We start from the raw sequence: 26,735 nt of genomic DNA, 5'->3' as shown, positions 1-26,735 counted from the left end.
ATGACGCAGCCTGGGAGCACTGCTGACCACAGGAGAGCAAGGACAGCCTACTAGATACTTCAGCAGCAAATGCCAACACTTACCTGTTATTTGCAAGAAGAATCTGTGAATGACAAGTGTGTTTTTCTGGGAAGAGGGATAGAAGGGGAGAGACATGAAGCATACAAAGTGCACAAAAGTGATTAATGATAATAATTTCAATATATATAAATATAGAGAGAGAGACCCCTGGATATAGGACTTAACTTTTAAAAATATCTCATCAAGTTTCACTTTTTCCTCCTGTCTTCAGAGTGATTTTGCTGGAAAAATATAGCTCTGCTTTTATGGAACTTTAAAGAACAGAAATTTATTGTTCTGGAGGCCCTGAAGTCCAAGTCAGGGTATTGTTATTGTTAGGTGCTTTTTAGTCAATTTTGACTTACAGTGACCCCATGTGACAGAGTAGTACTGCCCCACAGGGTTTCCTAGGCTGTAATCTTTGTGGGAGCAGATAGCTATGTCTTTTCTCTTATGGAGGCACTAGATAGGTTTGAACTGTCAACCTTTTAGTTAGCAGTCGAGTGCTTAACCGTTGTGCCACCAAGCCTTCCTTTTCATGGAGCTTTTTTTCTAATAGAATAACAGGTCGAGTCTTTATTCTAATAGAATAATACATCAAGCCCAATGAAAGTCAATTAAGTAAATGAATGAATGAATGCTTCCGGGAAGCTATAATGGAAAAGGCAGCGTTTTGAACTACACTCTGAAGGATAGTAACTAAAAATGAATAGAAGTACATTTGTAGCACAAGCAAAATCACAGGGACTATAAAGTACCAGGCATGTGTAAATAATAGCAAGTAGTCTGTTATTTGTATAATGTGATGGAAAGACCACAGGACTTGTAAACAGACTTTGGTACAAATACTGGCTCTTTCATTCATTCTCTGTGTGAAACTTCAAGAGATAGTTAACCTCTCTGCTCATCAGTTTCATAAGTGCAAAGTGGAAATAATTTTACATTATCATTCAAAATTGTCCTAAGGACTGAATGAGACAACTTAGATATATCATTTAGCACCTAGCAGTTCTCAATAAATTCTCCACAAAAGGTAGTAGTGGAAATGAGGTTTGATGTGAAGCTCAGGAAGAAATCAGGGAAGGTCCTCAAAACCATGGCAGATATCCAGACAGGCTGTTATTCCATGGGTAATGGTGACTTCATGAAAGTTTATGAGCTGAGAATGATATCGCTGATCTCCAGCAGAACCCCACTGTCTAGCAGGCCACCAGGACCATGGTTTTAGTTTATCGCTTTTTGCACCAGGGAACTGTAGGATGTTTGAGGAAGAGGGTGTTTGGGATTATTGTAGGATTTGGGCTGCTGTTGGGTAATATGAGGAATATTTAGGGAAATGGGGCTTTTCTCTGGATTGGATATTGTCAGGAAGTGGGAGTAAGATTGGGCAGCTTCATAAATATGATCTAGAAGGAGAGAAGACTAGAGAAAGGATAAAGCTGTAATAGGTAAAGGAGCATCAGACACACAGGTTAGTCAACGTATGGGAATGCATGGTCATTTCTGGGGTCTGGACAGTGTTCGTGTTTCTCTGTGTCCATTCAAACACGACTGTGGAATGATCTTGATTTTGCCGTGATCCATCATAGTCAAAGAGTGGCCTTGTCTGAAGTCCATGTTCTGTGAAGTTGCATATGTTCGACAGGAGAACATCAAGGCCTAGCTGAGAGGGCCAGGCCCACTCTTACCAAGTCCAGGGCCTAGTGGAGAGTACTAGGTCAGCTCCAGATGTCAGAGGTTGCTTTTTCCTTTCTCAATGGTAAGGTCAATGAATGCTTTAGAAATAATGTATAAGATGGGTAAACAGGAGAGAAACCAGAATTGGATGATTTTCCACCACATGAATGATAATGAGAACTTGAACCAGGAATTGGAGGGAGAACAGCTATTCTCTCAGAAACCTGATTACTGTCTATCAAGGGTGCTTTAAATGGGTTCCTATTTTATGTAGTTAGTTGAACAAGAGTTCTATGTCCTCTTAAATGCGTAAGTTTTATGATTCTATGCTCTCTCTTTAGTATATCATACCAAAGCATTTTCTATTGTGATACTAGCTTTGGATACCTGGAGTCACCCAAATTCCAATTTAGAATTATATTATCAAGCTTTTTCTCCAGAGCCCTACAATCATGCAAAACTTCCTGGGCTACTGCCTTGGGCTGGCAAGAGGAGAACAGAGTAGCAGTGTTCTACCCCCCAACCTGATACCAACCATGGCTATTTTCCTTTCATTTCTATCATATACAAGGTTTTCTGTAAGGTGTTATTTTTAAAAATTGACTCTGCTTCCTGACATCGCATTGCATGTGTGTCTAAAAATTGCCATCCTAAGCAGAGCTAATTGTAGGCAACCCTGGCTGTTGCTTCCTAGCAGGTTGTTTCAAAATGTAAATGTTTGTTTTGCTTCAGCCTTTGCCTATGGTTATAGTGAGCCCTTGTTAAAATGAAAATAATTATTCAATCTAAGCATTCATAACAGCAGTCACTTTGATAGCTTTTTACCTCATTTTGCTCCCAGTACACTCTCCATTATTCAGCAGGATGGTTTAAACGAAGAAATTATTACAGCAAGGTAAATGGCTTTTCAGTAGCATTTGCTTTGTAAGTTCATTGGTCTTTTAGTTTTGATACTAATATTTTATCTATTATAAAATATAATTGAAGCAAGCAGACTTCTGGAACTATCATGCTGTCTTTCACATTACCAGTACTAATACTGAAAATGCACTGAAATAAATTTTGTACAAAAGGAAAGCAGTGTTTCTACTGCTGATCCAAAGTCCCACGTATGCATACCTTGATTGTACCTCCTAAGCCGTTTGGCAACATAATCTTATGTGTATGTTTTAAATACAGTGTTCTTTTGGGTTATTTACTCCCGTTATTTTTCAAGTGCTTGTATTATAAATTACCTGGTTAAGAACTTGGCTGCTAACCAAAAGGTCAGCAGTTCGAATCCAGCTCCTTGGAAACCATATAGAGCAGTTCTACTCTGTCCTATAGGGTCTCTATGAGTTGGAATTGAGTTTGGTTTGGTTTTTTTTTTTTAAATAGAACTTAACTGGGCCATGTCTTACTTTCATCTGAAATTGATTTTGTTTGTGTGTGTGTGCTGGCCAAAATTCACATAATAACTTGGGTGTAGTTTCTGGAAATACATTATATTTTTTTAAAAAAAGCATTCATGTTCCTGTTTTAATTTTTTTTCAAGTGTTTGGCGTAGTCTCTAGAATAAAAGTTAAACTTATTAACAGTACATGTAAGGTCATCTGGATCCAGACCTGGGATCTCCTTGATCAACCTCACATCCCTGACGTCCTGATCACCATCTAAAAAGTAAGTTCAGTAACGGGTCACCAATGTTCCTCTGTTCTTTTATCAACAGTGGCCTAAGTCAGGCCTCCTTTGACTTTATATTCCATAGCATCCTTTCTTCCTAATGCTTTTCCTCTAGAACTATCATTTCCTCATAAACAAGTACCACAATATTCTTAATCTAGTGAAAATGTGCATCTCATATCTCCTAGCATAATTGCACCATGACTGTGACTGTGGGCAACACTTTCTCTTCCTTCCTTCCTTCCTTCCTTCCTTCTTTCTTTCATTCCTTCCTTCGTTCCTTCTTCCTTCCTCTCTTTCTCAGTGTAGGCAGATGCTTCCTTTACAGCCATAAACTTCTGGTTACAGAGGTCAATTCAGTGTCCACGTTGACCCCTGAGACTCCATTCAGATCTTCGCTCTTTTATACAAGAATGAGAGTCAAAGTCAGCCAGCCCCCAAACTCTGCTTGAGAAAATCATCATTCCCATATTTTTGCAATGAAAGAGCAACTTTATTTGCATTCCATGGCCTCCTTTTCTACATCCGATTCAGTTAGGTGAGGCTGATAGCTCTAAGAACAGTAATTTTGAGTTGACAAGTCTAAACACATGGCCTAGTACAAAGAGATGAGATGGGCCTACGAAATTTCCTCTCTGAGCAATTTGAATGACTCCAATAAATTATTTCAAATCCAAAGGCCTAAGAAGACAATTTAAAATGCCTACTCCTGGAAATCCCTGCCTCTAGGAATAAGGAAATCAAGGGAAAATGTGAAGTTTGAAAATTATGCTTTTGTCTTACTATCAGCACAGGAGCAGTGGGAGAATAAGGATGATTAAGGTGGAGAAAGAGCTATGCCCATAGAAAAAAGTTTGAGATTTTGGAAGATTTCCAGGACAGAAACGTAGGAGAAAATGAGGTATTGAAGGAAAAGATGAGAGGATAGAAAAATTTTTTTTAATGCATGTAGGTTTAATTGCTCTTAAAGAGATTATTAGAAAAGGGTGAGCTGAACTATTTGTTATTAAATCAGGAATTGATACTGGGCACCCAAAGAAGTTTATTGAGAGAAAAAGAGAAAAATATCCATTATCACTCTTCAGAGGAAACTCAAATACAGAAAACAATTGAGGACCATTCTCTTAAAGCAGACAAAATAAGACCTATCAGGAACCTATCACTTGGAGACCAGGGAACTATTCCTAGTGGTCACATAACATTTGTAATGATTTAAGAGGTGATGATTGGAAAGATCAGCATAGAATTCTTAAAGCATTAATATGTTAGCTTCAAATATTGTATATGGGGTGAAGCTATTGCCTTAGTCAAATGCACCCTAGAAATATATGGAATCATATACACAATTTTGAAGGTGAGCAAGAAGGCCAATGATATATTGAGTCCAGCCTAGTTTCGATATTAGTCTAAAGGTTACTGTATTTATAAGATACTGGGTCTATATGTTGGTTCTTGTATGCTGGTTTATATAATATGTTGGGCAAGATGACTGCTGTATATGTAGAAATTAAGTTAACATTCCAGAAAGGAAAAAAGAGAAAGAGAGATGGGCAAAGGACAAATAGTCTGTCTTCTTTTAAAACCTCTTTGAACCCCTAACTTGTAAAATCCACATATATATTTTAAGCCAGAACTGTGTCTTGTGGCCAGCCTCTTCTGTAAGGAAGTCTGGGGGAGAGAGAAGTTTAGCAAAATTGGGGTTCTGTGAATAAGTAAGATGAGAATAATAGATATTGTGCTATTGTAAAAACTGCGTGAGCAAATTAATGCTTTCAGCCAAATTAGGACTCATTTATTTTAAATTTTCACTCTGAAGGATCTTACAAGACAAAGTTCCAAAGAGTATGTTAGTAAAGAAATGTCTGGGCTAGAAGACAAAGAGAAATAAAAACATAAGGATACAGTCAGATGTAGGGAATAATGCTAGTCCTTCATGAGGTGGAGAAGCAGGCCTAGCTGTCCAAATTTAGCTTTCCTCAAGGGAGTAAGGAAATGATAGGGGGAAATAGATCATTTGGGGACACCTCTTACTATTGCATAAAAGGATATACAAAAAAAAAAAAAAACCAACAAAATTCTCAAATCCTAAAACATTTAAAAAAATAAGTAAAGATAGTGTCTTAAAGAGCAAATAGCTAAGTTATTGGTACTTATTAGGTCTCCAGGGACACAGTTTTCTTACACATGAGCAGTTGCATCCTTTCAATAATTTGTTGAGGATGAATTTTCCAGCTGAGGGACTGGAGGAACTCGCCTGGAGGCACAAAGCAATTATATTGCAAGAATCAGTGGCTTTAAGAAGCTATGATGAAATGGGATTAAAAATGCCTGCAAATCCAGAAGTATGTGCGGGGTGGGGTGGAGGGGACAATTGCTTCCGCATATATACCACACTCAAAGCAGCACCAAGACATTAACAATTCAATATTCAAAGAGGAGCTAAAAATTAAGAAATTTTGAATGTGCTTGTCTTAGTTATATAGTGCTGCTATAACAGAAATTCCACAAGTGGATGGCTTTAACAAAGAGAAATTTATTTTCTCACAGTCTAGGAGGCTAGAAATCTGAATTCAGGATGCCAGCCCCAGGGGAAGGCTTTCTCTTTCTGTTGGCTCTGGATGAAGGTCCTTCATCAATCTTCCCCTGGACTAGGAGCTTCTCAGCACAGGGACTGCAGGTCCACAGGATGCACACTTCTGGCCATACCCTCTTGGCGGTATGAGGTCCCCCTGTCTCTCTGTTCCATTCTCTCTTTTATATGTCCAAAAGAGGTTGGCTTAAAACACAATGTAATCTTGTAGACTGACTCTTACCTCATTAAGATAACTGCCGCTAACCCCACCTGATCAACATCATAGAGATAGGATTTACAACACATAGGAAAATTATATCAGATGACAAAATGGTGGACAATCACACAATACTGGGAATCATGGCCTAGGCAGATATTTTGGGGGGACACAATTCAAGCCATGACAGTGCTATTGGAAGTAAACCCTGAACAATGGGCTAGCCACTGCAAATTTTGAACTTTCCAAGATAGCAGGCTTATTCTAACGTTATACACTAAGAGAGAAGAATTCTGTGCCAGATAGGGGGTCTAAATGGTGTCATAATTAATTCCATGGTAAGATATTTTTCAGTACTAATTTTAATTCACAAGCCTTAAGTGCTAGATCCCTGGAATAGAATGATCAGCAACTTGGTGACCCTGAAGCCAAGGTTCTTCTTGACTCCATCATCCTCCTTTGTTTAGATATCATTGAGTCTTTGGTAAGAGTAATATGCATCTAGTTTTAACTGTGTGTTTACAAACTTCCTTTCGCTTGGTGTAACTGCTAACAGGCCTGGGGGCTCATTCTCTTCATTCAGTGGATGTGGCTTGATGCTAAGATGCTCCTTTGTTTCCAATATACTTTCTAGACTTTTTATAAACAGGGGCATGTGAGAGACTTGGCTGGAGTATCCAGTGTCACAGATACTGACAAGAACTACATCCTTTCAAATAGAGACAACATAGGTTGAAGCTGTTGAAATTCTTCAATTCTACTCAGGCATCTGGTTTAGAAGACCTGCCCTCTAGCAGATGGTTAGAAGGATAAACAAAACAAAAACAAAAACCTCACAATTGCCAATGATTCTGGACTTCAACTGGAAGATTTTAGAATTTCTTTGAACTTAATATTTAAAGTGAAGAGAATTTTGTTGATAATTTTTGTTATTTGAATATTAACCTAAGAATTTTGGTTTTTTATTTCTGTGGACTTAGATTTGTAAGGATTTTACTCTTGACATTTTAATTTCTTCTTAAACCAGTTGCTGGGGAGTTGATTCTGACTCATGGTTACCCCATTTGTGTCAGTGTAGAACTGTTCTCCCTGGGTTTTCAGTGGCTAATTTTTCTGAAGTAGATAGCCAGGACTTTCTTCCAAGGCACCTCTGGCTGTACTAGAACTTCCAACCTTTTGGTTAGTAGTCAAGTATTTTAATCATTTGCACCACCCAGGGACTCCATGCTCTACATTTGAAAACACTAAATCACTTCAAGTTTTTAATATTTTTTTTGTTTTTCTTACATCTGAGTCTTTTCCTTGCTGTCCCCTTTCCTAGAATACCCTCACCCTTTTCACCATCCATTTTTCTGTGGACATGCATAACTCTATTCAGTACAATTTTTATTAAAAATGTTTTATATTACCTTTGCAAGACTACATTAACTTCCATCATATTAGTTTAATTTAATAGTGGTTCAATAATTAATTTCTAAAAATATAATTAATAATTATCATTTGACACATACACCTGAACATAAAGAAAATGAAAATTCTTACAAATGGACCAATATACAACACCATAATAAATGATGAAGAAATTGAAGTGGTCAAGGATTTTATTCTTCTTAGGTCAGCAATCAACTCCCATGGAAGCAGCAGTGAAGAAATCAAACAAAATATTGCACTGGGCAAATCTGCTGAAAAAGACCTCTTTAAAGTGTTAAAAAGCAAAGATACCACCTTGAGGACGAAGGTGTGGCTAACTCAATCCATTGCTGTCTAGTTGATTCCGACAGTTAGCAACTCTATAGGACAAAGTAGAACTGCCCCATAGGATTTCCAAAGAGCGGCTGGTAGATTTGAACTGCTGACCTTTTGGTTTGCAGCAAAGTTGTTAACTACTGAGCCACCAGGGCTCCGTGCCTGACTCAAGCAAGGTATTTTCAATTACCTCATAGGCACGTGAAAGCTAGGCAATAAGAAAGGAAGACCAAAGAAGAATTGATACATTTGAATTGTGGTGTTGGCGAAGAATATTGAATATGCCATGGGCTGCCAGAAGAATGAACAAATCTGTCTTGGAGGAAGTACAGCTGGAATGCTCCTTAGAAGAGAATATTACTTTGGACATGTCATCAGTAGAAGCCACTCCCTGGAGAAGGACAACATGTTTGGTAAAGTAGAGGGTCAGTGAAAAAGAGGAAGACCCTCAATGAGATGGGTTGACACGGTGGCTGCAACAATGGGCTTAAACATAGTAAGGATTATGAGAATGGGGCAGGACCCAATAGTTTTTCATACTGTTGTACATAGGGCCGCTATGAGTTGGAAATGACTCAATGGCATCTTACATCAACAATCTTTAGGGAAACAGACTGCCACATCTTTCTCCTGTGGAGTAGCTGGTGGGTTCGAACCAACTACCTTGCATTTAGCAGCCTAGCGCTTAATCACTGTGCCACCAGGGCTCCTTCAGTGTCTCATAGAAAACACTAATATTATAGGGCTGAGACACTCCTATTTAAAGCAAAGAAGTTACTTCTTATAAACCTTATAATACACAACGGAGGAAAATAACCTCTGAAAAGAAAATCCATTTCAAAAACACGTATGTTTAAATGTGAGCATTGTCTGCTAAATGGAGTCACCATCATAAGCCTGTTCCAGGTTTGTTCCTACTGATGTTTTTAACAAATAAGGATTGATTGCCAGGTGACTTAACAGAACTTGATTGGTCCATGTCTTCTAAGTGAAGGCCCAGAAATGTGCACAACAGAATGGCAGGGATAATGAGATAAGTAAACTCTCTGGAGGATAATTTTATTAGGACTTAAATAGTTTCACCAAATATTAAAATGAAGAATATTAGTGGACAGGGGAAAATCAACTAGGAAAACCATGGAAAAATGAGAACATGAGATTTGCTGTTCAGAAATCACATACAAAGAATTTAAGGAAATTTCTATGAAAGATGGCTGAGAATGGTACATAATGATGACTAAGTTATTAGAATTGAAAATCAGCAGTCAGGATCCAGAGTTCAGCTATTTTACTTATAAGTTTTGAGATCCTAGGCAAGTTAATTATACCTTAATAAATTTTTATTTATTATTACCTTCATTTGTACAATGGAGAAAGCAATATACATACATATATAATCTGTTGCTGTCAAGTTGATTCCAACTCATAGCGACCCTATAGGACAGAGTAGAACTGCCCCATAGAGTTTCCAAGGAGCACCTGGTGGTTTCGAACTGCTGACCTTTTGGTTAGCAGCCGTAGCTCTTAACCACTACGCCACCAGGGTTTCCTACATATATATATGTATATATAAAACTGACATTATTAAGATTAAATGAGATAATGTATTTAAAACACTTTGCACAGTGCCTGGCACATATAAATGGTCAATAAACAGTATAGACACATATATCCATTGCTGTTATTATGGGCATACAAAGTCTTAAATCAGAGAGCTGTTTGTACAGCCAAATCAACCAGTTGCCGTCGAGTCGACTCCAAATCATGGTGGCTCCATGTATGGCAGAGTATAACTGTGCTCCATGGCTGGTTTTTCAAAAGTAGATGGCCAAGACTTTCTTTGAAGGTGTATCTGGGTGGACTTGAACCTCTAACCTTTTGGTCAGCAACTGAGTACATTAACTGTTTGACATAAATTTAAAAAAATAAAAGAAAAGATTTTTACTTTCTCTGTGTCTAAGAGAGCTACACACTAAAATTCTGTACAGAATGGAGAGAGAAGCCAAGTGGAAGATTAAGAATAAAAACATGTTGTAAAACCCTGACTCAAATGTAAAATCCATCAGGATATAATGAAGGGGCTGTGTTCTATAGTTTACCTGTTAGAATATAACCCATATCCCTGTGACCGCAACATGAGTTCAATTGTTTGTCCACTATAAATCCTGAATTGCATGTTGTACAGAAGTATTCAGAAAAAAAACCTAAGTAGAATAGACAAAATCTTAATAACACGAGCTTTCACATAAAAAAACCCCTAAACTCTTATAGGTACGTAAGCATAAGACAACCTTATCTTTTAGCCACAAAGCAGTTTTCTTCTCTGCTATAGAACGTATGGTTATTTCAGTGATACATATTAGCTAATTCCTTGCAATGTGGTGTTTTTAGTTGTTAGGAAAATATTTATGACAAATCCTTAACTGCAAAAATAGAAATAGGGACTATTATGATCAGGTTCCATGAGGTTTTCACAGTACCGTAAGGGACAACATTTCATTCTGTTACACATGAGGTCGCCATGAGTTGGAGCCAACTTGATGGCAACTAATAGCAACAATGATCAGGTTAAAATAATTTTGAGAGTCATGTAGAATATACCCACCAGTCTCAAGTCCTGGAGACAAGTGTCATGATGACCTCATCTTGCCTTAGCTCTTTAGCTGACTAACTCTCATGCCAGCATCACATTAGCAGTGGCCAGTGATTCTCTTTCTGTTCATAATTTCTGACCCAACTTCCCTTGGACTTTCTGATCTGTTCCTAATCTTTCTGGCTTCTGAACTTGCGAGTCAATTTCCTACTTAGAGCTTCACTATATTCCAAGATTTAACCTTTGCAGCACTTGCCAATGCTGTCCTTCTGATTTATCCTTTACTCGAGGCTCTGCGTCCTTGAGTTACCCTTTGTAAATAGACGAGGGATCAAGCCAGTATTTGGGACTACATATATCACCACTCACTTTTGAAGGCTAGGGCCCTGGTGGCATAATACCTAAGAGCTTGGATGTTGACCAAAAGTTTGGTGTTTCAAATCCAACCAGCAACTCCATAGGAGAAGGAGTTGGTGATCTGTTCCCACAAAGATTACAGCCTAGAAAACCCTATGGGGCAGTTCTGCTCTGTGGCATGGAGTCACTGTGAGTCAGAATCAACTCCAGGGCACCTAACAACAACAACAACCCTTGGAAGCAGATAGGCCTGATGCTTTCAAAGAACCACGTCATGAGGGAATCCTCAAATTGGAGACAATTAATTTCTGGGCAGAACTTTTTTTTTTTTTCGATTTTACTTTAGATGAAGATTTACAAAACAAACTAGTTTCTCATTAAACAGTACACATATTCTTTTATGACATTGGTTAACAACCCCATGACATGTCAACACTTTCCCTTCTTGACCTCGGGTTCCTTATTACCAGCTTCCCTGTCCCCTCCTGCCTTCTAGTCCTTGCCTCTGGGCTGGTGTGCTCCTTGTTTTGTTTTATGGGCCTGTCTAATCTTTGGCTGAAGGGTGATTTCATTACTGAGCTAAAAGGATGTCAGGGGGCCATACTCTTGGAGTTTCTCCAGTCTTTATCAGGTCAGTAAGTCTGGTCTTTTTTTGTGAGTTAGAATTTTGTTCTACATTTTTCTCCAGATCTTTCCGGAACCCTCTATTGTGATCCCTGTCAGAGCAGTCGGTGGTGGTAGATGGGCTCCGTCTAGTTGTACTGGACTCAGTCTGGTGGAGGCCATGGTAGTTGTGGTCCATTAGTTTTTTGGGCTAATCTTTCCCTAGTATCTTTAGATTTCTTCATTCTCTCTTGCTCCCAAAGGGGTGAGACCAGTGGAGTATCCTAGATGGCCACTCACAGGCTTTTAAGACCCCAGACGCTACTCACCAAAGAAGAATGTAGAACATTTCTTTATAAACTATCTTATGCCAATTGAGCTAGATGTTCCCCAAGACAATGGTCACCACAGCCCTCAGCCCAGCAACTCGGTCCCTCAGGGAGTTTGTATGTGTCTATGGAGCTTCCATGATCTGGGCAGAACTTTTAACTTTAAACTCTATCCTTGCATCTTTTATATCAGTTGTTGTTATTAGTTGCTGTGGAGTTGACTCCAGCTCATGGCAACCTGATGTATAACAGAATAAAATGTTACCAAGTCCTGCACCGTCTTCATGATCATTAGTATGTTTGCATCTTGCAGTACTATATCAGACATTATTCTGTTGTGTTTGTAAGGTTTTTATTGACTGATTTTCAGAAGTTGATCACCAGGTCTTTCTTCCGAATATCTCTTAGCTCAGCTGAAACCTGTCAGCATCATAGCAATACATAAGCCCCCACTGACAAATGGGTGATGGCTGTGCAGGAGGCATATTGGTTGGGAATTAAATCCAGGTCTCGCACAGGGAAGACAAGAATTCTACCACTGAGCTACCAATGCCTTGTATATTTTTTAAATTATGGCTTTTTTTATTCCTTATCTCCCCTCACTAAAATGTAAGCTGCAGGAGGATCTTTATCTGTTGTGTATACTGATGTACTAAAAACACCTAAAACAGAGCCTGGCCTATGGTAAGTATTTGTAGATGTGATTAACATCTGTGGTAAGTATTTGTTGAATGAATGAACAAAAATGCACCAGTGTTTTGATTTCTCTTTTCTTCCCTGTCCTCTCAGAGGAAGATATTACTTAGCCTGTCTCTAGATAAGATCGATCCTGACAACTGCTAACCAAACAGAAATCAGAGAGATAATATCATTTGCTTGTTTACCTCTGAATTGTGTCTTTTAAAAATGGTGTTACAGTTGCATACTTGACACCAAATATGAAAAAGCTTTCCTTGTCGCTCCTTCTTCTACCTAACTAGTTCAAGGGTAGGGAATACGTTGTGCTGACTCCTTCACCTCTGGTTATCTCTCAATAAATATAGACAGAACACATATCACTGCTGCACTCTATCTCTGTCATTAAATACACTTCCCAGACAGTTGCCCTCCGGGTTGATCCAAAGGGACTGACTTCTGCTGTATTTCATTTTCTTTGATAGCTTCAGCCAAGATTTTTCTGTTACTGAGACTGAATTTTGTGCAGATTACAGTCTACCAGAAAGTTGGTTGAAATAAGCAAGTATATTTCACTTTGGAACTCAAGTTGAACTTGAGTCACAGTCCCCAGTGAACAAGAATAGTTGAGTGTAGAGCAGTAATAGAATCGACTATCACCTTTGGCTAAAACCTGTTTGCCCAGAATCCACAACCTACTGGAAAATAGATGGAAACATCTGCTATTTACCAATTTGCTAAGATAAAGTATGACTGCAACAAATTCTTTATCAGATAGATAATGTTTCCAAATGCTAGATTTCCAGGCTTTTTCAAAGAAAACCTTAGAAGATCCATTGCATTTACTGTGAGTGCCTACATCCCACAGAACTAATACCTTTTTTCTTAATGTTTGAAAATGTAATTATTGCCTTTCTTCCCATTCTCCTCTTGATAGAGAGGAGCAATTCCTTTAAAAAAAAAAAATCACAATACCTTTGTTCCATTTATTCTTGTGACTGTGTTTAATTCTTGCTTTGATTCTTATCCATACCAGGGATTGGTTTCATTTTGTCTGTGTCAAAACATCTTTTCGATTTTTAAGTAAAATATTGCATGGAACGGAAACTTGATTGTGCCTTTTACAGTACCTTCTATTTTTTAAAAAACAGTGATGATTCAATTTCTGCAACCTGTATGTATTGTTTGAACCTGTTTGTTTGCTATTGGGGTGGGCTATCAAAGTAATTCATGGCTAAATTAACTAGATGTGGAAATACTTACTCCATTATTTCCTCTGAAGGAGACTTTTTCTAGCTCCCTTTTTTCTCTTTAAATAAACTGTTGACTATGAGCTCCCACTTCACTTAGGCTCTGACAAGCCTAAACAAGCAGTTAGTCCCTAAATTATGAATGGATGTATCACTAAACTACATTTTTACCTGTTTTTGGTTTTGTGAATCCTTACTAACTTTTAAAATTTTTTAAAATTTATTTTGTTGTGGTGGTGGTTGAGAATATACACAGCAAAACATATACTAATTCAACAGTTTCTACATGTATAGTTCAGTGACATTGATTACATTCTTTGAGTTGTACAACCATTCTCACCCTCCTTTTCTGACTTGTTCCTCCCCAATTAACATAAACTCACTGCCCCCTAAGGTTCCTACCTAATCTTTCAAGTTGCTGTTGTCAATTTGATCCCATATAGACAGTACTTAAAAGAGCGTAATGCTCAAGGCAGACCTTTTTACTGGTTAAGCTAAACTATTGTTCAGTTTTAAGATGACTTCAGGGGATATATTTGATTTAAGGTTTAAAGTTTATCTCAGGGCAACAGTTTCAGGGGTCCATCCACCCTCCATGGCTCAAGAAAGTCTAAAGTCCACGAGAATTTTAAATTCTCCTTTTTGACCAGGATTCTTCTATAGGATCTTGGATCAAAATGTTCAGTAATGGTAGCCGGGCACAATTCAGTTCTTCTGGTCTCATTGCAGAGGAGGCAGTTGTTCATGGAGGCAATTAACCACACATTCCATTTCCTCCTCCTATTTCTGACTCTCCATCTTCCTCTGTTGCTCCAGGCAAATATAAACTAATTGTTGTGACCTAGATAGCTGCTTGCAAGCTTTTAAAACCCCAGGCACTGTGCAACCAACTATGAGGTAGAACACAAGCAGTACATATGTTGTTACGCCGATTAACTGGGATGTCATGACCCTAAACCTCCAAGCCCGGAAACCAAATCCCATGATGTATTTGATTCTACATAAGCAGCCACAGCAGCTACTCTCTTCTTTTCTTTAAATAATATTTATTGAGTTTTTTGTGAAAGTTTACACAGTAAGTTAGGTTCCCATTTGCCAATATTCACACAAATTGTTCAGTGACATTGTTACATTTATCAGGATGTGTCAACATTCTCTTTAATTGTGTTCTGTTTGTTCCACTTCCAGGACTCTAGTTTCCCTGCCCCCTTATATTCTTATCTATACTTTTAAGTAATTGTTGATTTTTAGTCTCACACAGGTGGTTTTTAAACACAGCACCAATCTTACTGGTAATATCCTTTATTTTGTGTGCCACTCTGCTATTTTGCTAAAAGGTGACCTCAGGGGATAGGCTCGGTTCTAGGTTTAAAGAGTGTCTTAGGGAGACAGTCTCAAGGAGTCCTCTGCTACCTACTGTTCCAGTTTGTCTGAATTTTTTTTTTTTTTTTTTTTTAAGAATTTGAGTTCTGCTCCACATTTTTCTCCCATCCTATCCAGAACAACCTATTGTGACTCTGGTCATGGTGGTAGCTGGGCACCATCTAGTTCTGGTTTCAGGTTAGATTAGGTAGTGGCTTGTGTGGACTTATTTCTTCTCTGAGCTTTCTGTTACCTTCTTACATTTTTGCTCCTAGTGAGTAGAGAATAGTAGTTGTATCTTCGATGATTGTTCCCAAGCTTTTAACACCCTAGATGCTACACACTTCACTAGGATGCAGATCATGATTTTTGTGAACTGTTGTTGTTGGGTGCTGTTGAGTCAGTTCCAACTCATAGAGACCCTATGTACAACAGAATGAAACACTGCCTGGTCCTGTACCATTGTCACAATCCTTGTTATACTTGAGCCCATTGTTACAGCCATCTCGTTGAGGGTCTTCATCTTTTTCAGAGACCCTCTACTTTACCAAGTATGATGTCCTTCTCCAGGGACTGATCTCTCCTGATAACATGTCCAAAGTATGTGAGACATAGTCTCGCCATCCTTGCTTCTAAGGAACATTCTAGTTGCACTTCTTCCAGACAGATTTGTTTGTTCTTTTGGCAGTCCATGATATATTCAATATTCTCTGGCAGCACCATATTTCAAAGGCATCAATTCTTCTTCGGTCTTCCTTATTCATCGTCCAGCTTTCGCATGCATATGAGGCGATTGAAAATACCATGGCTTGGGTTAGGCACACCTTTGTCTTCAAGGTGACATCTTTGCTTTTCAACACTTTAAAAAGGTCTTTTGCAGCAGATTTTCCCAATGCAACGCGTCTTTTGATTTCTTGACTGCTGCTTCCGTGAGTGTTGATTGCAGCTCCAAGTAAAATGAAATCCTTAACAACTTCAATTTTTTCTCCTTTTAACATGATGTTGTTTACTGGTCCAGTTGTGAGGATTTTTGTCTTCTTTACGTTGAGGTCTAATCCATACTGAAGGCTGTGGTCTTTGGTCTTCGTCAGTAAGTGCTTCAAGTCCTCTTTTAGCAAGCTAGGTTGTGTTATCTACACATCGCAGGTTGTTAATGAGTCTTCCTCTAATCCTGATGCCCCATTCTTCTTCATATAGTCCAGGTTCTTGGATTATTTGCTCAGCATACAGATTGAATAAGTGTGGTGAAAGGATATGACCCTGACCACGGCCACCTTTCCTGACTTTAAACCACGCAGTCTCCCCTTGTTCTATTCCAACCACTGCCTCTTGATCTAAGTACAGGTTCCTCATCAGCACAATTAAGTGTTCTGGAATTTTCATTCTCTGCAACGTTATCCCTAATTTGTTATGATCCACACAGTCGAATGCCTTTGCATAGTCAATAAAACACAGGTAAACATCTTTCTAGTATTCTCTGCTTTCAGCCAGGATCCATCTGACATCAGCAATGATATCCCTGGTTCCACATCCTCTTCTGAATCTGGCTTGAATTTCTGTCAATTCCGTGTTGATATACTGCTGCAGCCACTTTTGAATGATCTTCAACAAAATTTTACTTGCATGTGATATTAATGATATTGTTAGACAATTTCCACATTTGGTGGGATCACCTTTCTTGGGAATAAGCATAAATATGGATCTCTTCCAGTCGGTTGGTCAGGCAGTTGTCTTCCAAATTTCTTGGCATAGACAAGTAAGCACTTCCAGTGCTGTATCCGTTTGTTGAAACATCTCAATAGGTATTTATTCTATTCCTGGAGCTTTTTTTTCAATGCAGCTTGGACTTCTTCCTTCAGTACCATCGGTTCCTGATCATATGCTACCTCCTGAAATGGTTGAACATTGACCAATTATTTTTGGTGTAGTGACTCTGTGTATTCCTTCCATCTTCTTTTGGTGCTTCCTGTGTCATTTAATATTTTCCCCATAGAATCCTTCAGTATTGTAACTCTAGGCTTGAATTTTTTCTTCAATTCTTTCAGCTTGAGAAATGTCAAGTGTGCTCTTCCCTTTTGGTTTTCTATCTCCAGGTCTCTGCACATCGTCATTATAATACTTTACTTTTTCTTCTCAAGCTGCCCTTTGAAATCATCTGTTCAGTTCTTTTACTTCATCATTTCTTCCTTTTGTTTTACCTACTTGACCTTTAAGAGCAAGTTTCAGAGTCTCTTCTGACATCCATTTTGGTCTTTTCTTTCTTTCCTGTCTTTTTAATGTCCTCTTGCTTTTTTCATGTATGATGTCCTTGAAGTCATTCCACAACTCATCTGGTCTTCAGTAATTAGTGTTCAAGGCATCAAATCTATTCTTGAGATGGTCCCTAAATTCAGGTGGGATATACTCAAGGTCGTTATTTGGCTCTCATGGGCTTGTTCTAATTTTCTTCAGTTTCAACTTGAACTTACACATGAGCAATTGATGGTCTATTCCGTAGTCGGCCCCTGGCCTTGCTCTGACTGATGATATTTAGCTTTTCCATTGTCTCTTTCCACCAATGTAGTTGATTTGATTCCTGTGTATTCCTTCTGTTGAGGTCCACATGTATAGTTGCTGTTTATGCTGGTGAAAAAGGGTATTTACAATGAAGAAGTCGTTGGTCTTGCAAAACCCTATCATGCGATCTCAGGCATCATTTCTATCACCAAGGTCATATTTTTCCAACTACCAATCCTTTTTCTTTGTTTCCAACTTTTGCATTCTAATCACCAGTAATTATCAATGCATCCTGATTGCATGTTCAATCAATTTCACACTGCAGAAGTTGGTAAAAATCTTCAGTTTCTTCATCTTTGGCCTTAGTAGTTGGTGCATAAAACTATGTTATACCAATTGACTGAGTTTTCCCATTAGACTATGGTCCTAAGCTTTCAAACCCAGAAAACCAATCTTGGAAGGTATTTGGTTATGTCCCAGGAGTATCTATTTTCAATGAATATAAGTGCCTGCACCCACATATTTGTATTTACATGTATGTATAGATACTTCTATATGTTCTCCCGTATGTATACACCTGTGCCTACCCGTATACCAATATGCCTGTACTCATCCATATGTGCTCAAACACTCATTTTTACTTTGGTTGTGTCGTGCTCACAACGTCCACATTCAGTGTCAATTTTTTCATCATCAAAGATAACAAGTCTCTACAATATAAAGTGTACTTTCCATTCCCCCCTCATCTTCCTGGTAACCACCAATGAACATTGGTCTTTCAATATTTGTACTCTTCTCTGCTTATAAAAGAGGGATCATACACTATTTGTCCTTATATGCCTGACTTATTTCACCTAGCATTATGCCCTCCAGATCCATCCATATTATAATATGTTTCCTCATTTTTCTTTATGGTTGCATATTATTCCACTGTATGTACTTACCACAATTTGTTTATTCATTGATCCATTGATGGGCACTTCAGTTATTTCCATTTATTTGTTATCGTGAAAAAATCAGCAATGATCATGGGTGTACATATGTCTGTTTGTGTCATTATTTTTATGTCTCTAGGGTATATGTCTAAAAGTGGGATTGCTGGATCATAGGCTAGTTCTATTTCTAGTTTTTTGAGAAAAATGTCATACCATTTTCCACAGTGGTTTTACCATTTTACAGTCCCACCAGCAATGGATAAGTGTTCTGATCTCCCCACATCCTCACCAACATTTGTTGTTATCTGTTTTTGTTTGTTTGTTTTTGTTTTTTTAATCAGTGCCATTGTTGCCGGGGCAGGATGGCATCTCATTATAGTTTTGATTTGCATCTCTCTAATGGCTAGTGATTGTGAACATCTTTTCATACATTTGTTGGCTGCTTGGGTGTCCTCTTTGGTGAAGGTTCTGTTTAAGTCCTTTGCCCATTTTGTGATTGGGTTGTTTGTCTTTTTGTTGTTGAGTTATTGCAGTTTTCTATAGATTTTAGAGATTAGACCCTTATCAGATAAGTTGTTTCTGAAGATTTTGCCCAAGTCTGTGAATTGTCTATTTACTCTTCTTAAAGTCTTTCAATGGGCATAAGTTTTAATTTTTATGAGGTCCCATTTGTTTATTTTGTTTTCTTCTATTCTTCATTTGTTGTTATGCTTGTTATCCTATTTTTACAAAAGATTATATCCCATAGTTTTCTCTCTATGTTTTCTTCCAGGAATTTTATGGTTTTAGGTTTAATATTTAGGTGTTTGATCCATCTTGAGTTAGTTTTTGTGTATGGTGTGAGGTATGGGTCTTGTTTCATTTTTCTGTAGGTGGGTATCTATTTTTGCCAGCACTGTTTATTAAAGAGACTAATTGTGCCCCACTAATGGACTTTGACCACTTGTGGAAAATCAGTTGTCCGTAAATGGCTGGATTTAATTCTGAGTTCCCAACTGTATTCCACGGGTCTAAGTGTCTGTTTTTAAACCAGCAACAGGCTGTTTTCATCACAGTGGCTGTCTAGTATGCTTTGATATTGGGGAGTGTGGGGCCTCCTGCTTTATTCTTTGCCTTCAATATTTCTTTGGCTATTCGAGTTTTCTTTCCTTTCTATATAAAGTTGGTCATTAGTTTTTCCATTTCAGTAAAGAATATTGTTGGGATTTGTATTGGGATTGCATTGTATCTGTAGATTACTTTAGGTAGAATTGACATTTTCACTATATTAAGTCTTCCAATCCATGAGCATGGTATGTCTTTCCATTTTTGTAGGACTCTTTCAGTCTCTTGTAGTAGTGTATTATAATTTTCATTGTATAAGTCTTTTTTGTCCCTAGTGTATAAGTCTATTATGTCCCTGGTTAGGTTAATTCCTAGGTATTTTATCGATTTGGGAGCTATTGTAAGTGGCATTTTTTTCTTTAATTCTTTTTCAGAGTACTCTTCGTTAGTGTAGAGGAACCCAACTGAGTTTTGTGTGTTGACCTTATACCCTGCAACATTGTTAAATTCTTCTACTGGTTCCAGAAATTTTGTTGTGGAATCTTTAAGGATTTCTATGTATATGATCATGCCATCTGCAAATAGAGATAGTTTTACTCCTTCCTTTCTGATTTGAGTACATTTTATTGTTCTTTCTTGTCTTATTGCTCTGGCTAGGACTTAACAGTACAATATTGAATAAGAGTGGTGATAATGGGCATTGTTGTCTCATTTCGGTTCTCAAAGGTCTCTGTTGAATATACTGCTGGCCGTTGAGATTATGTTGAGAAATTTCCCTTCTATTTCTATTTTGATGAGAATTTTTATCAGGAAAGAGTGCTGAATTTTATCGAATGCCTTTTCTGCATCAATTAATACGATCATACTGTTCTGTTCCTTTGTTCTATTTCTGTGCTGGGTTATATTGATTGATTTTTTAATGTTCAACCACCCTTGTAATCCTAGTGTGAATCCCCCTTGACCATGGTGTATAGTTTTTCTGATATGTTGTTGAAGTGTGTTGGCTAGAATTTTGTTGAAAAATTTTGCATTTATGTTCGTAAGGGACCCCAAAAAAAAAAAAACATGTTGTCATAAAGTCAATGCTGACTCATAGTGACCCTATAGGACAGAGTAGAACTGCCCCCAAAGAGTTTCCAAGGAGTGCCCGCTGGATTCAAATTGTTGACCTTTTGGTTAGCAGCCATAGCACTTAACCACTATGCCACCAGGGTTTTCTCATAAGGGACAGAGGTCTGTAATTTTCTTTTTTTGTGGTGTCTTTGCCTGGTTTAGGTATCAGGGTTATGCTGGCTTCATAGAAAGAATTTGGTATTCCTCTTCTGTATTTTTGAAGAAACTGAGTAGGACTGGTGTCAACTCTTCTCTGAATGTATGGCAGATTTCTCCACTGTAGCCATCTGGTCCTGGTCTTTTTTATTCTTCTTGTTGTTGGCAGTTTTTTTTTTTTTTTCCTTTTTTTTTTTTTTTTTTTTTTATAACATCTTCAATCTCTTCTTTTGTGATGAGTCTGTTTAAATTTTCTACCTCTATGTTAGTTTGGGCAGGTAGTATGTTTTTAGGAATTTGTCCTTTTCATCTAGGTTTTCAAATTTGTTGTAGGCAAATTTTTTCATAGTAATCAATTATGATCTTTATCTTTGTGGGATCAGTTGTAATGTCATCAGTTACTGATTTCTTAATTTTGTTATTTACCTCTTTTGGTTTTTTTTTTTCCTTATGTCAATCTAGCTATTGATTTGTCTATTGTATTTATCCTTTTAAAGAACCAACTTCTAGCTTTGTTAATTCTTTCTATTGTTTTTCTATTTTCCATTTCATTTATTTCTGCCCTTATCTTTATCATTTCTTTTGTTTCCTGTAGCTTTTAACTTCTTTTGCTCTTTCTTTTCTATTTGTTCAAGTTGTCAGTTTAAGTAATGATTTTGGACCTTTCTTGTTTTTTAATGCACATGTTTATTGCTATGAATTTTCTTCTGAGTATTGCCTTTGCTGTGTCCCAAAGGTTTTCACATGTTGTGTTTTCATTTTTTGTTTGATTCTAGTAATTTTTAATTTCCCTTTAATTTCTTCTATGACCCTATAGTTTTTTAGTAATATATTATTTAGTTTCTACTTTTTTTAATCTTTGTTTTTTTAATTGTACTTTAGATGAAGGTTTACAGAACAAATAGTTTTTCTTTAAACAGTTAGTACACATATTGTTTTATGACAATGGTTAACAAGCCCATGACATATCAACACTGTCTCTTCTCCAACTTGGGTTCCCTATTACCAGTTTTCCTGTCCCCTCCTGCCTTCTAGTCTTTGTCTCTGGACTGGTGTGCCCCATTAGTCCTGTTTTGTTTTATGGGGCTGTCTAATCTTTGGCTTAATTGTGAAACTAAGGAGTGACTTCATTACTGAGCTAAAAGGGTGTCCAGGTGCCATACTCTCGAGGTTTCTCAGGTCTCTGTCAGGTCAGTAAGTCTAGTCTTTTTGTGTGAGTTTGAATTTCATTCTACATTTTTATCCAGCTCTATCTAAGACCCTCTGTTGCGATCACTGTCAGAGCAGTCAGTGGTGATAGCCGGGCACCATCTGGTTGTACTTTACTCAGTCTGGTGGAGGACAAGGTAGTTGTGGTCCATTAGCCCTTTGGACTAATCTTTCCCTTGTATCTTGTTTTCTTCATTCTCCCTTGCTCTTAAAAGGGTGAGATCACTGGACTATCTTAAAAGGCTGCTTACAGGCTTTTAAGACCCCAGACGCTACTCACCAAGGTAGAATGTAGAACATTTTCTTTATAAACTGTGTTATGCCAATTTAGCTAGTTGTTCCCCAAGACCATGGTCTCCAAAGCCCTCTGCCCAGCAATTCAGTCCCTCAGGGAGTTTGGATGTGTCTATGGAGCTTCTGTGACCTTTCCTTGTACAAGTTGTGCTGGCTTCCCCAGTACTGTGTACTGTCTTACCCTTCACCAAAGTTCCCACTTATCTATTGTCTATTTAGTTTCCCCCCTACCCCTCCCATCCCTCATAACCAACAAAGATTGTGTCTTTTTTTCTGTAAACTTTTCATGAGTTTTTACAGTAGAGGTCTCATACAATATTTGACCTTCTATAAGTGACTTATTTCACTCTGCATAATGTCCTCCAGTTTCATCCACGTTATAAGATGCTTCACAGATTCATTATTGTTCTTTATCGTTGCATAATACTCCATTGTGTGTATGTACCATAGTTTGTTTATCCATTCATCAGTTGATGGGCATCTAGGTTGTTTCCATCTTTATGCAATTGTGAACAATGCTGCAGTGAACATGGGTGTGCATATGTCTATTTGAGTGATGGCTCTTATTTCTCTAGGATCTATTCCTAGGAGTAGGATTTCTATATCATAGGGTATTTCTATTTCTAGCATTATAAGGAAGCACTATATCGTCTTCCAAAATGGTTGTATCATTGTGCATTCCCATCAGCAGTGCATAAGAGTTCTGATCTCCCCATAGCTTCTCCAAAATTTGTTATTTCCAGTTTTTTTAAATCATGCCTGTAATGCTGGAGTGAGATGGTATCTCATTGTGGTTTTGATTTGCATTTCTCTAACGGCTAGTGATCATGAGCATTTCCCCATATGTCTGTTGGCAGCTTGAATGTCTTCTTTGGTGAAGTGTCTGTTCATTTCCATTGCCCATTTTTTAATCGGAATATTTGTCTTTTTGTTGTAGAGGTGTTGGGTATTCTTTTTTTTTTTTTTTTTGCTGGCCATGTTTTATTTGTCCTTTTTCTTCAAACAAGATAACCAAACACACAGACAGTATTCAATAAAATAAAATAGATGAAATGAATTTTTAAGAGACTATAATGCCACATGCTACATTTAACCTAATTTTATTCATGCTTGCCTTGGGATGGGGAATAGATCATTCAGTAAAAACAAAATGTGTCTTATGTACAACTTTAAAACTACAATAATGATGTACCTTAATTACTTCCATGCACACAAATCTGACTTTACAGTTTTTTTAAAAAATAAACACAATTAAGACTTCTAGGAGCATTTTATAACAAAGTAATTCTTAATTTTTCTTTATAGATAGATCAAGCACCTCCAAAATACAAATTCCTATACACAGTGAGCACTTTTCTTAAAATGAACACATAAGTAAATGAAGTACATGGACAGCCTTAGAATACGCTGACATTATATATACTCAGCTAGGGAGGCAACAAACTGTAGTGCCACATGGAAAAAGGGTATTTGCAAATAAATTTCAAAAACTAAGTTAACTTTCTATAATTAAATACAGAAAATATACAGATTTGCTAAAATAAATAAGATGTGATGTAGTAACACTTCACTATAAAGAATGTATACCAGAACATTTATAAACAGTGAGTGAATCTTATTAAGAACAGTTTACTGCAATAAAAGCTGGCTAAACAGAAATGCAGACTGTGAAGCTCTGTGGGTGGGTATGCTTTGCCACATACTTTTGTTACCTTGAGGTAGATAACACATGTGTACCAAATTCGGCATTCATTTTCAGTTGTTGCTGGTATCATGTGTTTTAAGAAATGTGTACAGTATGAAAAACCTGAAAATACTCATGAATGAAAAATGTTTTAGGAAAAAAATAGATATTTTCATGCAATTATGTACAGTCTCACTGTGTAAATTTCAAGGCAAGATTTTTTGTTTCCTGTAAAACAAGATCATTGTTCTATGAGAGAGTGTTTTTACTTGTCTTAGTGCATTTCTTTTGTCTCCTCCTGCGTTGCATTATTTTGCTCTGTTCTTTATTTTTGTGTGCAAATGACATGCCAGTTAAAATTAAAACTATCTCACATGTAGAAATAATTCTGGATTTTAAAAACCAAGAACTAATGAAATCCTTACTAAAATGACACCATCTGATTCAAGTAAAAAATGACTTAAACACTAGTAATAAAAAAGACAAAGTACATTTCATGAAGAATACAAAGAGAAATGTCTGCTGAGTGTTTTAGTTCAGATGTTTTAGAATGCTACTGTATGTTTTATGAGGAATCTGAGAGGAAGATTTCATAGCAGAGGTGCTAATGTGGCCTGTATTGACTTAAGTGGTGACCCAACTGGACTGTGAAGCTGTGGGATGCCTATGGATTCAAGCTGCTTGTTAAAGAGGAACTTACCACTGTTGTTCAGAAATCCTTCCTCATTCCCACTCTCCCCAAGCTTCCCATTCTCTACTGGCTCAGTTTCTAGCATTTCAGTATTTTCTTTCCTGCTAAAGAACTTGTCCAAGTAACTGGTGTAAGAGTTTTCCGTCTCATCTTGTTCATCCTTCCTTACTTCACAACAAAACTGATTTATGAGAAAACAGTCCTCCCCTCCCCTCACATACTGGCTATCCCAAGAAGACTGGTACAAGGCTTCTAACTGCACCAAATTTGCCATTCCTTTTTCCTGTCTTTCTTGGCTTACTGATTTGGATATCAAACTTTTCAATTCTAGTTGGGACACTGAGCTATTCAAGTCATTTAATTTATCAACCACGTCAGTAGGCTCATGTTGTGAACTGACTTGAATAGTGCCTGCAATAAAGGAATCAAAATCGAATCCCTGATTCTTCTCCCTTTCTTTTTCAGCCAGTTGCTGTGATGCTTCTTCTAGTGCTATCTGGGCTTTAACCAATCCATTCCTTTCACATTTTGACTTGCCTCTCTTATCAGATTTTTCTTTGCTTTGTTCTTTCCAACTGGAAAGATCTATAATAAGCTTGGGTTCATAGTAATGGTTAACTTCACTCTCTCTCCAAACTAAGTTATCTAAATATGACGATGAGCTCGTTTTGTAGTTACAAGTATGGCTACACTCCAGATCACAGTATTTGTTTTCATGATGATCTGGGTACTTTCAACAAGGCTTAGGAGAGTAATTGGTATCAAAAGCAGGATCCTCCAAATACTTTTCACGATCTCCATCCAAATATTTTTGAGGATCTACCTGTACTTCTTCATCAGTGACATCAGACAGAGCCCTTGGATCAAGCTGAACTTCATCAATATCAAAGTTGTTATGTATAGGACAATCGTGGTCTGAAAACTGAAAATCATGGTATTTTTCCGAGTTATAAATGTGACTATGAGTTTCATCCATAAGCAAAATATCATCAACTTCATCTTCAATAGGAAAGGGATGACTTGAAATTGGTTCATCCATTGGAGAAGAATATATGCTCATGTAAGGATGGGAGAGTGCTTCTGCTGTCAGCCGATCCATGGGGCTAAATGTCAAAATTTGTTCCAGGAAATCCAGTGCTTCTCGACTAATTCCTGGAAGCAGCTAAGTTAAAGGTTTGTGTGGCTCAGTCATGTCATTTCTAATGTAAACTGGAATTACGTTGAGAAGCTCCTGACAATCTTCCTCATGTATCACAGTTATGGATTCTAAAATCAGTTGCATCTGTTCAAGTTCATGTGCACCTGCAAAGAGGGTTTTACCAGTCAGCATTTCAGCAAAGATGCAGCCTGCAGCCCACATGTCAATGGCTTTAGTATAATTATTAGGTGAAAGTAAAAGACGTGGAGATCTGTACCATTTAGTAACCAATCCTTCAGAAAGATGATCCTTATGGGAATAATGAAGATCCATGATCCGTGCAAGACCAAAGTTACCTATCTTCAGCACCAAGTATTCAGTATTAATGACAAGATTAGCTGGTTTGAAATCTCTGTGCAGTACGTTTGCGGAGTGAATATACTTGAGCGCACATAGCAGCTGATACATGAAAAACCTCACATGCTCCTCCAGTAAAGGGCCCTGCTCCAGCACATTAGCCAAGTCTGCCTCCATGTATTCCTGAACAGTGTAAACACTGTTCAGTTCAGTAAGAGAGCCCACATCGTCTGTTAACCGGCTTCCACTGGGACCAAGAATTTCAAACACTTCCACTACGTTATCACGGTCTAGTCGTCTAATAATTTTGATTTCACGTAGAGCATGTTTGCCACTCTGGGGATCAGTATGGACAATTTTCTTGATGGCTACTCTTCTGTCACAGTCATTGTCTACAGCAGAAAAAACCAAGCCATTGCCTCCGCAACCCAATGGTTTTAAGTCCATATACCTAGAGCCCAGATAAAAACCATGTATGTTCATGAGACTTTCAAATTTCTCTGCCATTTTGAAAC

The 26,735-nt window shown here is 37.7% G+C and overlaps 1 pseudogene; it reads right to left on the bottom strand.

Annotated features, from left to right (window-relative positions):
• Nucleotides 1-24,565: 24,565 nt before the first annotated feature.
• On the bottom strand, nt 24,566-26,727 carry LOC101345908 (mitogen-activated protein kinase 6 pseudogene; annotated as a pseudogene).
• Between the last annotated feature and the right edge of the window lie 8 nt (nt 26,728-26,735).

This window comes from Trichechus manatus, unplaced genomic scaffold (assembly GCF_000243295.1).
Source record: "Trichechus manatus latirostris isolate Lorelei unplaced genomic scaffold, TriManLat1.0 scaffold00115, whole genome shotgun sequence".
In the NCBI taxonomy this organism is placed as follows: Eukaryota; Metazoa; Chordata; class Mammalia; order Sirenia; family Trichechidae; genus Trichechus; species Trichechus manatus.
This window is presented reverse-complemented; position numbering and strand designations above follow the sequence as displayed.